Source organism: Sander lucioperca, chromosome 14 (assembly GCF_008315115.2).
Source record: "Sander lucioperca isolate FBNREF2018 chromosome 14, SLUC_FBN_1.2, whole genome shotgun sequence".
NCBI lineage: Eukaryota > Metazoa > Chordata > Actinopteri > Perciformes > Percidae > Sander > Sander lucioperca.
The window spans coordinates 16,529,742-16,547,560 of NC_050186.1; the positions used below are offsets into that span (position 1 = coordinate 16,529,742).

Below are 17,819 nucleotides of genomic sequence, written 5' to 3' on the forward strand. Positions count from 1 at the left end.
AAATGAGCATAATATGAGCACTAAAAAAAGAATTAAAAAAATAACTACTGACTACTTTTACCCACTAGCACTGTACTGTATTTCGTATGATACTTTGGAAATGAAGTGATGAGTCAACCAAATTATCCTGCTACACATTTTTTTTTTCATTGTTTAAACACATTATTTCATCAATGTATTCCTTAGGTGTGCGGGCTAGTTGGACAGAAATAGAGGTGTAAATCTTACTGACGTCAGCTGGGCTCAGTTTTCCACTCGTGAACACTCACAGAGACAGAATGTGGGTTTTGTTCTCGAAGAGAAAGTGGGGAGCGACAGAAGACATACAGTACACAACTATCACTGACTCATCTTTAGATGCTTTCTCAAAATAGTTATTTATCCCCCCTTTAGTCAGAGAGAATGTAAAGCATAAAATATAAATACGGAAATATGGTGTCATTCATTCACTCTCCTCTCCTACATTTCATACTGTACGGAAGCTATTCATAACAAAAATAAGCCAACAAGTAGCTCCATTATACCCATTCAGCTCATGTGATCTCTTCTGATCCTTCTTTTCCCCATTTAGCAGCTTGGGGAAGTGGCTTGGGAGGTGCAACTGTGTTATACACACCTTGTTGAGATCCATTAGCGATACAGGGGAGTGGCCATACAAGTAGATGTATTTGAATGAAAAGCACCAAAGACGGAGTTGATGGAACACAAATGTCTGGGGGTAATATGTCTATATAACCCACTACTAGTCCACTTGAGTTATGGTTGGGACTTTTTTTTCTTATTTTAATATTCATATACTATGTAGCTGACATAATGATGCTGTCCCAACACAAATAAATCCTGTTTAGTTTCTTTTTACTCCTGCTAGCCATCGTATTTTGCCTGAATGAACTAAAATATTTGCACTCTATAATTTTAAAATATTCCTTTCAACATATAATAAATGTTTTCTATTCCTTTAAATTTTGCAACATTCATATGATGGTGATGCATTAAGGTGAAATTCATCCAGCCTACACGTTAACCAGACAAGCCAGATGGTTTGTTGCACAGAACCAGCTGAGAAGCCGTCATTGGAAACTGTTTGGAAAAGGGCGGGCACTTTCAAAAAAATTCCTGGCAGGTGATTGGATGAACCATCGATCTATCACGTCCGTTGTTTTGAACGAACAAACACTATCAACAAAATCCGTCAAACACCTAAACCACAGTCGTAGCTGCAAGCAGCTCCTCACCGGATGCTGATTGGTCCGGTAAGCTGGTAGTTCAGACACAAATGCATTACTTGACGCCTGACTAGATGGATTTTTGTGTTTGATCTCACGTGATCAAGTGATATTGCGAGAATCAAGCTGTCGTGCAAGTGACTGTTCGTTATTCATTTAAGGGGCTACCGGAGGAGTTTTGGGATCTTTAGTCAAAATAGACTTGACCCTCCCTTCGCCAGCAATAAATTTTTCTATGACCCTCCAAAATGATTGGGAAAAGAGGCATGACCCTCCCCAACAATTTATTGATGCCTTCTGTACTGGTTTGCGCTTTGCAAAGATGTACAGATTGCTACTGTATTTTTACAACGACATGCATGCCTTAACCTCTGCTTTCTCATCTTACACATCGCACTCCACTGTTATGGTGGCCATTTCAGTAGCTTTAATCACTAACATTGTTGTGGAAACACAATAAGCATGGAAACTAAATGCAAACTTCCTGCATTACTTCAAATACTAAGTTACTTCTCTAGTAAACTAGTATTCACATGAAATAAAACAATAAAACATTAAGACCACACTGAAGAAAGCACACTGGGTAATAACAAATTCAACACATGAACTGGTTGCTATGGACTTGTCACTAGGCTTCCTCAGTCATTGTATATTTTAGCATACCCGAATAGGTGACCCTCTCCTCATCAAAGAGTAAAACGACATGACCCTCCCCTATTTTCCTCCGGTGGTCCATTCCATAAATACCGAACGGTCCCCAAGGTAAATGAGATGTTGCTTTGGGTGCGTTTGAAATTGTGAAGCTACAGCTAACATATTGTTGATGTAGTGCATTAGCGTGTCAGTACATGAAAAAGTGCCTCCTGCTGAGTTAAAATAACATTTCCAAAAATCCAAATTAGTGGAAACTTAAGGACATTTATGTCAGAAAAACCCTCTGCAAACACAAACCATCATTGTGATCTGTATTGTTGTCCAGAGATTACTACAACATTGTACTCTAGTAAAGTACTTGTGTAAAAATGTACTTAGATAAAAGTTAAAAGTAGGTTGGTTAAAATGGACTTTGGTAAATGTTACTGCTTACATTTTTCTTTGTATAAAAGGGAGGAGGGAGGGAGGATATGTGGAGCCCTTATACTGTATGTCCAAACCAATAGTAAATTCCTTCAGACTGCCCTTTGCAGCCTGTTCATTCTACTAATTATCAGTATACAACCACGTTCCTCAGTATTGACACCAACTTCTTAAATGTGAATATTTTCTAGTTTCTTTTATACATTTTATAAACCAAACAACAAAACAATCGTTACTTGCAGCCAAAAGAGCTGTACAGTTTTCACTCACACACACACACACACACACTTAATGAGTTTGTTGTACTAAACTGTTTGAGTTTTGTGCACCGCGAAGTTGACCTCAATCTGCTCCCTGCTTGTTCATTCTCAAAGCACAATGTACCAGTCCACTCGGCCTCTCTGTCCCAGTATAACCAGTCCACTCGGCCTCTCTGTCCCAGTATAACCAGTCCACTCGGCCTCACTGTCCCACTGCACTACTCAAATTCAAAATGTTTTGAGCTGAATAAGGCTCAGTCACATCAGGAATTAATTCCTGATGTGACTGAGCAGTTTCATGATGTTGTGGTTGTAATGCAAGGGTTTGGGGTTTAACCTTAAGCCCTTTCACTCGTAGGGGTTTGTTATATTCCGGTTTTGATCAGGTTGACCAAAAAGAAAGAAAGAAAGTTTTTGAACAACTCACTTTAGCATTGTTTTCCCCCTCGTCGCCATCTTGCCAGTGAAGCAGTGAGTTGTTCAAAACCTTTCTTTTTAGTAAACTCTGTGTACACAAACAATGTTCTCAATGCTGAGTTCATGTGTAGAGACCCTGGTGAGACTTCGAGCAAAGTTTCACTTCTTAGTGTTTTAAAAATAGTGATTTTGATGCGATCATAGTAGCCCCTAGCTCTCCCATTCAAAAGGCCATTTGACCCGAAAACGAGAATACATAAAATTTTAAAAGTAGCGCTTCTGTCCTAAATATGATTTTAAACGAAAGTTTGACTCGGGTACATTCACAAAAAGACCATAGGTTGCATTTTGGCAAGAGTTACGCTTTAAATGGACTGCATATATATAGTGCACTTTGCATATATATTGCGTTTTGTTTAAAGGAGAATTCCGGCCAATTTTTACGTTAATCTTGATCGCTATAGCTATGCGAGTACTTTCGATAGAAAAAAACTTTTTCAACTCAGTGTTTAAATTCACCTACCCTGTCTTGATCCTGCCGGTGGGTAGCTTGGCCTGTTAGCTGCTAGCTGCTAGCCAACCAGGTCTCACGGCAGTTCGTGTAAATGTCACGTTATTTTTAATCTATTGATACGTGTTCACGGGGATACGTTTTTCTCGTTTTTTTCGTGTTGGCCAGCACGAAATACCCTACGGGGAAAGGACGCCTCACATGCCGGGAGACGGCCGAAAAGGACACCTCATATGCTGGGAGGCGGCCACAACTACGGGGAAAGGGCGCCTCACATGCCGGGAGACGGCCGCGGGGGACGGCCGCTGGGGACGTGCCACAATAACGGGATGGCAGAGGTTGGGTTTAGGAAAAACACTATGGGGAAAGGGCGCCTCACACGCCGGGAGACGGTCGCGGGGGACGGCCGCTGGGGACGCGCCACAATAATGGGATGGCGGAGGTTGGGTTTAGGAAAAAACGCTACGGGGAAAGGGCGCTTCACACGCCGGGAGACGGCCACGGGGGACGTGCAACAATAACGGGACGGTTGTGATTAGGAAGACTACGGGAAACGCGATCCCTGCTCGCCCGGGTGAAAGTCCTGTGTTGTTTGACCCATCCACCACCCCGAACAGCCTCCCTACACAGATTTTCGGCTTTTTATACTACTCCCTACCATTTTTTGTGCTGTGACCACGAAATATGCTTCCCATTGAAATACATTGCTTCACATTTTCGTGCTGGCCACCACGAAAAAAACGAGAAAAACGTCGTCCCTGTGAACACGTATCAATAGATTAAATAACGTGACCATTTCACGAACTGCCATGAGACTGGGCTGTGTTAGCTGTTAGCTGCTATCTGCCGTCCAAGATAAATGTGTTCAGCCAGGCTTTTGTAAAAAATCATCACACAGCAGTTCCATGTGTATTTGTAGCTCATCCATTTTGTGTGTGGTCGATGTGGTGTTGGTGAGTAGTAGGCTTGTCAGTGTTGATCTGTGTGGTAGTTTCCTTAGCCAGGCAAGCAGCCTTCGTCCCCCTCCCGCAGCCGACAAAAATCCCCCGAGCGCCCGGTGGTCTGGTGGATGTCCTGCAGAGGACAGATCATGCCTTCACAGCGAAAAGTTAAGTTTGTTTCCCCCTCAAAAATAGGTAATTGAGCACTGTAGTGGTTATGACCATATCAGTGACTATGTAACTACATAGAAACGGGATAAACGATGTCTGTGGCTTGCACAGTAATAGCGTTACTGAAGCTTAGCTGTAGCATTGGGCTGTCTCCTGGGAATTTAGTTGTAGCAGGAAAAGGTAAACAGTAGTGTGTATATCAGAGCGTAGTGTGTGGAGAGTGAAGAGACGTGACATGACCTGTCCTCAGGAGGACATAGCCACACCACCGCCGCTCCGTGGATTGTTATTGGGATGATTATCACAGAAGCCTGTCTGAATACACTCACCGGACGGCAGCTAGCAGCTAACGGCTATCAGCTAGCAGGGCAAGCTAGCTACCGGCAGGATCGAGACAGGGACCAGGGTAGGTGAATTTAAACAATGTCTGAGTTGAAAACGCATCTTGTTGACACGTAAGGGCCATGTTTATGTGGCACAAACATATTAATTGCATTTGTGTCTGTTAAGAGGCACAAATGCACTCTAAAACTTGCCCCGACAACTGCCGTTTTAGTTCAGGGGACGCTTGTACACGTAGCTGCAGCTTCTCTATGGCGTTATATATGTGTCACATTCCTGAGCGAGTAATTGTATGTTTTGAGCACAGTGAACTATATTTTGCAAGCGCATTACATTGCATTTTGAACAGAAATGTACACTCGCAAAAAACAATTCAGTTTGAGTAAACAAAAACCTATTTCGTGCGCAATAAATGTATTTGCATGTCTTTCTCTGCTCGCAGGTAGACGCTGCTGCGCTCCGGTCATGTCTCCCTCGCTCTCAACCTCTTCTCTCTACGCGCTCAACTCTAGACACGCTCGCTCAGATTTTCACAGCGTTACAAGTGTGCCACAAAACCAACCAATCGCAGAATCAAAAGGTCAATTCTGATTGGCTGTTCGTCTCCAATTAGATCGCAAGTAGCAGGAAACAAAATTCTAGGAGGAACAGTCTTTTTCAGTTAACACCTGTTGGTACAGCAAATACTGACTACAGTGGAGCTGTTCGACTAATGTTACTGGATTAAAACACATTTCGGTCAGTATTTTGTTTTATTGACTCATATCACAGAAATGTCTTAATATGTGTGTGTACTATAATGCCGTTGTTTTCTTTGACTTATATCTCCTTGTGTGTTTAACGTTAGTTTGACTCATCCTTCACAAGCAATCTAGTTCACACACTGCAGCCGACATGTCATCTGAACAGGCCTCGCAGCACTGTAACTAGCTAAGTTAGCTAGGTCTCGCAATGCGAGACTGAACAGCAGCAGACCTGTCACACTATAGCCACATGTAGCTAAGTAGTTTTTAATACTTTGGTTACATTACCGTATTTTATTAACCTGAATTATGTTGCTATATTAGCTTGCGAAGGAGCTATCCGTTGCTAACGCTAATTTATCTCAAAAAGCAGAAACGTTAGCTAACTACTGCCAAGATATGATTTCACTAGAGACCAGAGAGGTGTTGTAAGACTCAAGTGTTGTCATGTGTTGACACTGTCTTACAATGAAACCATATCTTGGCAGTAACATTAGTTAGCTACTGCTTTTTGACATAAATTAGCTAGCTAACGTTAGCGTTAGCATCGGATAGCTACTTTGCAAGCCAATAAAATATATAGCCTTGGCAAACAGAATTAAGGTTAATAAAACACGATAACTATGTAACCAGTATTACAAACTTCTTACAAGTGGCTGGATTGTGACATTTTAGGTGTGTTCGGATGAATACGTTGGATGCATAGACTTTATCCATGCTGGGCTAATGTTAGATTGCTTGTGAAGGATGACGTTAGTCACACACTAAGATACGTAAGATACAGATATGTAATTCAAACAACGGTATTGTGATTAACACAACTATTAAGGCATGTCTGTAATATACCGGTTGGTCAAGAATATAAAATACTGTAGATCAGTGCTTTCCAACCCTTCTGGTCTGAGGTTCCCCCACAGCCCTGTCATATAAACTCACATACCCCGCCCTATCAATTCCCAATGTATTCACACTATTTATCATATTAAAGTGAATATTCTTACATTTTCATGCAATTGAACTGTAAACATTTAGGTTGGTTTGGTCAGAAATTCTACTAGCTAGCTAGGCCTTTTACTTGAAGTGTGGTTAATGTTTCAAAATTCATCCATTACTTTTAGCTAATCATTTCAACTGTTAGTTAAGTCAGTAGGCCACTGTTAGCTGTTTATTTCTACCATTGATTACTTCGCTATATGTTTAAACATGTGTTGAGCTATTTTAGCTGATATATTGTTTTAAATTAATCATAATTCAATTATTTTAATTAGTTAAGATGCTCCACAATCTTTCCAAGTACCCACTGGCTACAGCAGAGATACCCCTTGCTGGGGCATCACGGCAGGTGTTGCGTCAAAGACTGTTTCCCTGTAGATGTCTTTCCTGCTACTTGCGATCTAATTGGAGATGAACAGCCAATCAGAATTGACCTTTTGATTCTGCGATTGGTTGGTTTTGTGGCACACTTGTAACGCTGTGAAAATCTGAGCGAGCGTGTCTAGAGTTGAGAGCGAGGGAGACATGACCGGAGCGCAGCAGCGTCTACCTGCGAGCAGAGAAAGACATGCAAATACATTTATTCTGCACGAAATAGGTTTTTGTTTACTCAAACTGAATTATTTTTTGCGAGTGTACATTTCTGTTCAAAATGCAATGTAATGCGCTTGCAAAATATAGTTCTCTGTGCTCAAAACATACAATTACTCGCTCAGGAATGTGACATATATAACGCCATACTTCTCCGTGTTGCCTGTACTGATTCGGGTCGGGTTTTTTTCGAAAGTACTCGCATAGCTATAGCGATCGAGATTAACGTAAAAATTGGCCGGAATTGTCCTTTAAGTCTTTGTTTGCTGTGCTGCTGTGCACGATGTGTGCTCGGCGGCCATCTTGCAACACACTTTTGGCAGTTATCGGCAATTTTCCTATTTAAGTGAATGGGGAAGCATACAGGAAGCCCTGTCCGTAAGTTAACATTTATGCATGCATTTAAGAAACCAGAGTCATATTTCCTACCATGGAACTACTGACACTCAACCTGGTGCATATCATGTGACAGTTCTGATGCGTTTGTCTCTTCCTGCCTTTTTTCAGGTCAGCAGACATCACTGCCTCCACCACCTGAATGTAAGTTTTTTTTTTTTTTTTTTTTTAGCGATTGTCTAATGTAACAGCATAGGTTCATCTTTTGCAATGGCATGTGCAAGAAACCTACCATAAATTAACTGACCAATGTTCATATCTACTTTCTTTTTAGATGAGTCAACACCACACAGGAAACCAGCCAGTTCAACATGAGTCTCGGTCCACAAAATGGTAATTAAGTGACCATAGTCCTGCCCTACCCTGCCCTAAGATTAACACTATATAATTACATAAATTCAAATATAATTATAACTGAACTGACTTCTCTTACAAAATGAGATTGGACAAGCTCTCCACTTTGTTCTACATGTATAATTTGTATTTCTATATGTTTTACAGCAACTTTTCCTGACAACCCTTGGAGGTTCGACCGGAGGTACTGCCATCCGTCGCATGCTACTGCGAGTGGGAATCAATGACGTCCTAAAATCGTAGCGGGGTAGAAAGGCAAAGAAGGCCTTCCAGGACCTGACAATCTGCAGGGTTATAACCGGCAGGTGTTATTTTATTGTTTACATCAGTATTATGCTTAGCTTGGCTGATAAGAGGTTTTAATTTGACTTGTAACTTTGCTTCATTTTGACTTCTACTCTAGCGGCCTCCCAGAAAAACTTCCCCACGCTGACCGCAGCAGACGCGGAGGACCCCACAGTGCCCCCCCCCATTACAATATCCAACAGCCCAGTGTCAAAGGTGGACTCATTCAAGTTTCTGGGCTCCATCATTTCCAAGGACCTGAAGTGGGAGTCCAACATCAACGCCATCCTTAAAAAGGCTCAGCAGAGGATGTACTTCCTACGGCAACTCCAGAAGCATGGCCTACCACAAGAGCTATTGGCCATCTTCTACACTGCTGCCATCCTCCTGCCTCGTCCCCTCTGGCAGGCGCTACAGATCCCTGCACACAAAAACAACCAGACACAAGAACAGCTTCTTTCCCACTCCCATCACTATCCTGAACTGTTGATAAGTGGGGTCATCCCCTCTTTGGCCATTCACCTACACATTACATACTTTATCATTCCAATATGCATCTTGCACACTACATTTGCACTATTACTTTGTACTTTACTCCATGTGTACTTGTATTGATATTATGGCTTATTTATATTTTTGTATATTATGTGCCTATATTTATATTGTTGATTATTATATATATTTTATATTTTTTAGTACCATGGTTGTTAAAGTTAAGTTACAACGCTAGGGGAACGTTAGGGAAACGTTCCATAAAGATTACAACGTTAGGGGAACGTTCCCTAAAGGTTGCAACGTTCACAGAACGTCCCGGAAAGTTCGATGTAACCAACGTTAAGAAAACTTTCCATGGGAACCAAACCTAATCAAAACCATAACCTTCAGAGAACGTTCCCGCAACGTTCTGGGAACCAAAAATTGTTAGCTGGGTTATCACATGGATGTATTAAGAGAACGAGTTTATCGTCCCAAACAGAAGCATGTCAGCATAGCAAAGCATGTAGCCTACCTGAGGACGTCTCATCGTGGGTGGGTTTGATTTGGGTCACCTAGCATGCTGTCCGGGTGGTGCATTAAATGATCAGTTAAGGTAGATGCAACTTTTCTTTTAACTATGCTGGCGGTACAAGTACTAATGCTGCTGCTTACCATACACCATAAGGACGAGAACCATTTGATTGCATTGTTTAATTATTTGTACTGTTCACTAAGTGCTAGCCCCGGCCCAGCGAGACTGCTGTTGACAGTCGGCCAGCGAACGTAAACATTTAGCCTAGAGGACTAGCCTGCTCGTGCTAATCTAGTAGGTATAGACCACCATGGGTGAAGTGAAAGTGGTGAATGCAGTGTGGAAGACAGCAGGCAATCTGCTGTAAAGCTGCAGTTCTCTGACAGCTACCATTTACAGACTCCAAAAAAGTCACCTGCTGCACAAGGTTCTATCAAAAATCTCTAAATGCAAAGTCAGTAATTTTTGTGCACAAAATTTTAATAAATTCTTCAAAGGGTTGTCTGCTTTTTTATTTTGAGAATTATTGTTATTGATATAAAAACTTGGGATATGTAGGCTATGCTTTATTGGCACATCTTAGTTTTGTGCCTGCAGTAGCTGTGAAGATAGTGGCAAATTGAGATAGCGTGCTTTGCTGTTGAATGTAATATAATTTTCAGATGATCTGCTGTTTTTCTGTCAGTGTCTGTCTGGCTGAAAGCAATCAGTGTTGACCTGAATACAGTTTGATAGTCACTGTGGCCTGAGGGAAGAAGGTTTCTCATGTAAATATTTCCAATGGAGGACTGTGAAAAGGGACTGAGAGACAGTGGAGAGGAAAGCCTCAGAGAGAGAACAGTAAGCAAGGCCAATATCAAAGAGAAATGGTAAAGCAGAAAGAAATGGATTTCAGCTGTGGGTAGAAACACAACAGCCTCACATTATGCTGACGTGAACCTGGCTGTGAGCGAAGAGCCAAAGCAAAAAGAGAAAGATGCAGGGAGAAAGGGAGGGAGGGAGAGTAACCGGGAGCGAGCGGAAGTGGTGGGCGAGACAAACGCACACAATATGTTGAGTTTGTGCAAGACTGATAGAAAAGTAGTGATACGAGTAAAGTTGCTGCAGAGGAGGAGGGAGCAACATGCAGAGATAGAAAGCTATGTAGTGAGAGGTGATGAGAATTTGGTGTCGGGGGATCAAAACAAAGAGCTCATCAAGGTTGAGAGCAGCTCACTGGCAGAGAGGTCACTCTCTGTAACAGATGTATTATGCCTGGACATCAATTGAATAAAGACGAGATGGGGAGGGAATGTTATGTCTTGCAGGCGTGAAAGTCTCTAAACCTACTCAAGGGTGATGAAAAGAATATATTAAATGGTTTTGATTTTGCCAAATTACATTATATGTGGTTGAAGGAATATTTATGATAGTTTCACTGTGTAGAGATGACACTTGTGTCTACCTGCCATTGTAGAAGTAGTCGTTGAGTCTGACAATGAACAATTGATTAAATGACTGTAATGTCAAACAAGACCCCACAGCAAATGATCACTCAACTCTGCAGTTCCCTTTAGTTGTACTGTTTTAGTTCACTCTTATCAGACTCATTTGCAGGTGCAGCAAGCAGCTGTATTTAGCAAAAAGGCTCCGATAAACCCACTGTACACTACAAGCTCAGCACCAAACAGCAGACAGACTAAAGTTACCGACTAGCTAGTAAACACAGTGGAGCAGCTGGAGAGCCAGATCTTTCCCTCAGGAGATGGTGGAGACCAAAATAGAGATAAAAGGAGAGTTGATAATGGACTTATAGAAACATGACTCCAAGTAAATTTTAATGTTGCACAGTGTCTGCGGGATGTGTAAATATGAAATATAAAAATGTTTGCTTAGATATTCACCATAACAACTTCATATGGTGATATTATGTCAGTGTTGTGTTTACAGCTAGGTGTGTGGCCAAAAGGGCTAAAAAAATCTATCAATGTAACTTTTACTTAAATTTAGGCAGAAAAAAATAAAATAAATAATAACACCCATGGTGTACATAATGGTAATTTTTTTTAGTATAATACAAAGTACATTGCTATTTTATCCAGACTTTACAATTACAGTGTGGCACATATCATTCATCTCCTTTAAAACACAAACTTTATTTTTTTTATACAAATCTAATCAAAAGGTAGAGATGGAGGAGTTTTCATAAAACACAGACACTAATGCATTACTTCCTTCTAATTAATAAAATACAATAAACCATGCGTTCATCATTCTTTTCACTCAATACTGTAACAGTCTGAATTGATGATAAATCAATTAAAGCATGTCTGTGCTCTCCTTGCATCCCATAAACACCTTCACCTTTCTCCCTCTACCTCTCTTTCATCCTCTTTGTCTTGCACACTGTTTCTGTCACTCTCCCAGCTGATTAGGTTTCCATGGAGACAGAAAATCATTCAGGAGGCAGGTGGTGAATTCTCGAGGACTTGTATTAGCAGTGGATTTTCCACTTCCGACAGGTTAATCGGATCTCACAGGAAATAAAAGAGACAAAAGAGAGAAATTCAAAGAAAGTTTGAGCTGGAAACAGCTGTGTCAGTCAACTACTTACATTAATGTATGCGGCGCTGCATCTCATCGCTCTAACGCTAATAGCTCAAGTAAATGTGCACTGCTGTCTCTGCTTGGTCCATGGCATCTGTGAGGGACTTAATTATGGAATCAGTTACTACAAGTTGGTTAAAGGACCAGCTCATCAGTAACCAGTTAATGCAGACATGCATTTTTGTAAATGTCTAACCTTTGTGTTTTGGCTTTACTTCCTAATTGTTTCCTCATCGTCACAGACTCCAATACTGTATGTATGTCTGATAACAATAATAATAACTGCAAAATCAACAATTTTTCCTTTGAAATGTTTGTTCTCTTCTTCTGACCTTATTAAATTCCAATATGAAGAAGAGTATTGAAGTGATGGCCATTTTCTTTGCCACAAAACAGACTTGCACTTTTAATGGAGGTGATTGCAATTACCATCATTATCAGTACATCAAATGAGGAAATATTTCATGTTTGATATCTTATACGTGCCATGCATGAACAAATGTTTCATTTGTTTGCCAAGTCATTCCACTCACGTTAACACGAGTTCAGGTAACATATATAAAATGTTAAGCAAAAAGTAGTTTGACAATAAAATATTGTAATGCAATAAAATAAAAACATGAAGAAATGAGGTGTCTGGTTGGGTTCATAAAAAAAGAAGAGAACCAAAAAGTAAACTGATCCAAAGCTGGAGCTCTGTCCTTTCTGCACTTTTCTCTGCAAGCATTTTTTTAAGTCTGTAAAGAAAAAATGTTGGTGTTCGATACTCAACAGCAAATCCAATACCTACTGTGAGAAAGTATTGACCTTTACTGTCAAGCTAGCAGCTTGTTTTATGTCTCTGGGTCCATTGACTCACACTAACAATGTGCAACCTACAGTACGTATTTATGTGAAAGGGTAATAACTCCTATTACAATTCTCCAGTGGTGCTGTAAATGTCTGGCTATTATAATATTGAAATGTCTGCACTTTAATCTATCAGAACCAAACTAGAGAGAGTGCCCCTCCTGGTTAAAGGAAGGACACAAAATCAACCTATTTGACATTGCAAACAACACCAAATTGCTCTCAATGGTTATGGTTATATCCAAGTGTTGGATAAATGCACCTGCCTTATAATGATGGTGATATTCATGCATCTTTGAAGATGGAAAATGAGCCATGTAGAGCTATAATCTTAGAAAGCAGAGAAACATGTTTCATCCCCTCAAAAGTACAGTCTCTAAAGCTTTGGAGCCATGTTGATCAAGAATGCTGCTTTGAAGTAAGCAACTGCAGAGATCCAAGAAACACTTATGCAAATGTCAAATTAAAGGATGCACTAAAGAGCACGTTACATGACAGCTCTGCAGAACCTCACACCAGTCATTTCACCTTTTGCCTCTCATGCTCTCTCTTTCTCTCTCTCTCTCTCTCTCTCTCTCTCTCTCTCTCTCTCTCTCTCTCTCTATATCGCAGAAGAAGTTAAAGAAGTATATCTTGTGGTGTTTTGACACAAGAATTTGGCTAAGACTGCATCCAGCTGGCTATTGGGCCTTTTCTTCTGAACAATTCCTATTGGGTATTTCCCATTTGTGCCGCACCAATGGTCCACAAAGTCTCTGTGACTCATAGTGCTCATTTTGGTACTATGTATCCACCAGCAAATTACACTTTGATCCTGATGTGATACTCAAGGCATCACAGAAAAATTTGCCTCCGTGTAATTTGTGCCGAATTTAGTCCAAATCTAGCGGCTTTAATCAGATTCCTGGGAAGAAAAAAAAGATGGTTGTTTGCTTTTAATGGGACCAGAGCATGCTTGCACAGGAAATGTTTATGTTTTCCAATCTCAGAATAAACTGTCTATCACTAAACTCTATTCTTGGATGACACTAAATGATTTTGCTTGATGAGGACAGTCATCGATTTTCACTGCCAATCCTGTGCCATAGTGGCAATGGAGCAAAAAATAGAGTTCATTTACCAAACCAGGTTTTATAGGAGAGGGTTTTAAAATTCATGACATCCAATTAACTCTCAACAAAGGGACCTCTTATTTGAAGAAAATAGTCTGTTGCATATATATCACCCAAATTTGACTTTAAAAAAACGGATTGATTGAGCCACTTTTAGAAGCACTAGCCTGACTGAGATCTGTAATTGTTTTCATGGAGCATTGAACAATCTCAGCCAAGATAGATGTAACATAATTGATTGTGCTCTGAAAATTGAAATGCAAAGTGCTGCCCATAATATGAAAGCTATTTTTTGCTTGCATGGCCAATTTCAACATAACACTAGAAAAACAAGACAGCGGGGAGTGTTTGGAACAATTTATAGTTTCCGTAAATAGACATCAATTTGAACTCAAATTACTTATTTTTTCTTTATGTAATATGTAAGAGTTAATGTATTTCTATGAGAGCATTTTGTTTATTTTGCTCACATGATGCTTGTTATTCAACCCAAACATGTATTACAGTAAAACAATACTGATGTTAGGTCTACATGGAGCACAACAGATATTGAAAGCAGCTGATAGGACTTGAATTGAGGGAAATATATTTATAAGTACTTTTTAAAGCAGCATTACTTGATTTATGTCACTTGGAGGCAGCAGAACAAGCTGTAAACACAACACTGGCATATAATGAATGACCTTATAAAGTTGCCAATGTGTTTGCAGACAGTTGCGTATTTACACATCCAGCAGATACAGAGCTACATCAGTATTTATTTGTAGTCGTGTTTCTGGGCACCTGATGAATGTAAGTCTCATTTTAGCTATGTTTTGGTCTCCACCAAAACCAAATCAATGAACTAAAACATGTAATAAAGCAAACAGGAATTGCAGAGTCAGGCAACAATTCTCTGTGGGTTAATCACTACAGGTGACTCTCTTCACTTACACATAGTTATTTGATCCATGGTTAATATTAAATATTGACAAGTGCAGCTTTTAATACTAGATTTAATTAAGTAATAATATGTATTTGTTTTTACAGTACTGATACAAACATCTGTTAGAGCCAACATGAAAAATCATTTCACTAAAAAGGAATAAGTTCTGAACACAGACAGACAGAACCATTGGGCTAATTTTAGCTGTCAGGACCCATGTAAACTGAAAAATGTTTGTTTATTCAAGCTTAAACATATGCTTCATGAACTTATGAATCCCATATGTTATAGAAACACATGGGGCATCCTGCCATTCCTAAATATGTACATATATACAGTATACTATATATATAACAAGATATTTATAGAGATGTTTTGAGATTATAGCTTTAACATCATGTCTGGATCGAGAGGAAAAGCATTAGGGTTATTCAGTAATGTTCAACACAATTTATTATAAAACATTGTTGTGAGGCTAAGTGAGCAGTGACCCTTCAGAGAGATGAATGTGATGGGTTGTCCATCACCCCTTTTGCCTAGCGTCTAGCACGGATAGTATATCTCACAGATGTCTTGGAGGAGTTATAAACCATCTGTTCCCATATTGAGCATGCCTCCAGGCACACGTGTGTGTGTGTGTGTGTGTGTGTGTGTGTGTGTGTGTGTTTATCTTCAGGCTTATTTCATATTATGTCATGACAGAGAACCAGTATGAAATAAAAGTTGCTGTGTGTTCCTCTTGTGTGTATAAATCAGTTTTCAACATGTATCTAATCCAGATCTGTCAAGACAACCATATGCACACTTACCTCAATGTGAAGTGTGTTCTTTTATGCTTTACTGCCAATAAACATGCACATTTTAAACAAGACACTTCAACTGATCTACTGTATCTTAGTTGTACATATTACAATATTCATACAAGACAAAATGGAAAGAAGGATTAGTAGATAGTTGGCTGTCTAGAGTTGGCTTCCCTAAACATATTTGATTGCATTTTAAATTGCATGTAAACTAATTTTAAAAGTCATACATTACTTGAGATTTACAACCTCATTCCTCACATACAGTACTGTACATATGACGAAACAATCCCACACACAATGTCCATTAGGTAGCTGTTGTGTAGTTTCCGATTATTCAGTTCAATTCAATTCAATTTTATTTATAGTATCAAATCATAACAAGAGTTATTTCAAGACACTTTACAGATAGAGTACGTCTAGACCACACTATAATTTACAAAGACCCAAACATTCCAATAATTCCCTCAAGAGCAAGCATTTAGTGCAACAGTGGCAAGGAAAACTTCCTTTTAGGCAGAAACCTTGGACAGACCCAGGCTCTTGGTTGGCGGTTGTCTGACGGTGCTGGTTGGGAGTATGATGAACAGTGGCAATTATAGTCACCATAAAGATAATGGAACTATGACTAGAAATAGTAGTCGTAGTAGTTAATACTGTAGCAGGGCACTGCAGGGCGTAGCAGGGTGTAGCAGGGCGAAGAGCAGGACCACGGCGGCAGCAGCAACCATGATTTAGGTGCCACACTAATCCAAGGAAAACCGCAAAGCTAGAAAATATAAGGACTGGGGGGAATAAGCTCCCCAGAGCAAAGTTAGTAACAAGCATTTCTGGGGCATGAGTGCACACAGATGGAAAGAGAGAGGAGAGAGGAGCTCAGTGTGTCAAAGGAAGTCCTCCGGCAGTCTAAATGTATAACAGCATAACTAAAGCTACGTTCACACGGCAAGTCTTAATGCCTAATTCAGAATTTTTGCTCAGATCCGATTTTTTTTTTTACCTTTATCTTACCTTTACCTTTAAATGTGGCCTATATCAGATTCCAGTGTGAACTGTTTGCGGTTTCGAACTGACCCGCATGCGCAAAAGAACAATAACAGTGACATCAGACGCAGCACGCTGTTGCACTAAAGTTAGGGAGGTTATGGAGGAAGCATTTTCGCTTTTATTTCAAAATGTTTGTGTAATCGCAGCCATAACATTAATGAGCAGGTGCTGAGGAAGAGAAGAATAATGAGATAAATTGGCTATTTTGGCCTTTTGCGGGGTTATGGCTGCAAATTCACTACAGAGGTCTGTGTGACCAGACGAACGACTTGCACGTCAGGACCGCTACGGGCCTCCACCAGAGTTTCCTCTGGCTTCGCCCTGCCCAGGCATAGTTCACCATCTTTCGGGTCCTATCGCACGCCCTCACGCTCCACCTCCCCGACGGTGCGGGCGAGACGGGCCCCAAGGGACCGGGATCCCACCTCAGCCGGCGCACGCTGGCCCTCACTTTCATTGCGCCACAGGGACTGACTCACGCGCGCGTTAAGACTCCTTGGTCCGTGTTTCAAGACGGGTCGGGTGGGTTGCCGACATCGCTGCAGACCCCTGACGCCTTTTACGTGAGCCGATCCCCGCCCTGGTGCCGCGACGCGGTTGGGGAACACTGAGGACAGTCCGCCCCGGTTGACAGCCGCACCGGGAGCAGGGGGCCCCGCCCCTCGCTGGGGAGAGGGAGGGCGCAGCGAGGGTTATTGAGGAAAAAGTCGCATCAAATCCGCCTTGGTCACTTGACCCCAAAAAAAATCGGATTTGGGCCACTTTTGCCTGCAGTCTAAACGTAGCCTAAGAGCTGGTCCAAGGCAAACCTGAGCCAGCTCCAAAAGGGTTGGTAGATGAATCTGACGACTATGAAGAGAAGCTGAGAAGAGAAGGGGTGCCGTGTATGTAGTTATACACCCTCCCCCGCCGGTCGATTATGTGCTTTTATGTTATAATTGAAAGCTCAAAACAGCTGCCAGTTAACATTGTCAACTACTTTTTCCAAAGTCAAAAATAAATTTCAATCTCAGCTTTTGAGGCAGCATGGACGAGGAGTCCTTAAAGTGCCCAGAAAACTGGAAATTCTATAATTTCATGACATTTATGATCGAAACGTCCACAACAGCTGCTAAATGGACCTTGAGCTGAGATTGTTTTGTCACATGTACAATACTGTGATTTTCTGAAGTTATAAGATA

General features: G+C 40.8%; 2 long non-coding RNA genes across 2 annotated transcripts; one reads left to right on the plus strand and one right to left on the minus strand.

Moving 5' to 3' along the window:
* Nucleotides 1–542: 542 nt before the first annotated feature.
* On the minus strand, nt 543–17,333 carry LOC116047295. Its single transcript, XR_004895094.1, has 3 exons — nt 17,154–17,333; nt 12,811–12,812; nt 543–553 (listed from the first exon to the last, which is right to left on the minus strand). It is a non-coding gene; the product is annotated as an uncharacterized LOC116047295 (long non-coding RNA).
* LOC116047296 lies at nt 7,638–8,250 on the plus strand. Its single transcript, XR_004104366.2, has 3 exons — nt 7,638–7,650; nt 7,780–7,812; nt 8,170–8,250. It is a non-coding gene; the product is annotated as an uncharacterized LOC116047296 (long non-coding RNA).
* Nucleotides 17,334–17,819: the final 486 nt, after the last annotated feature.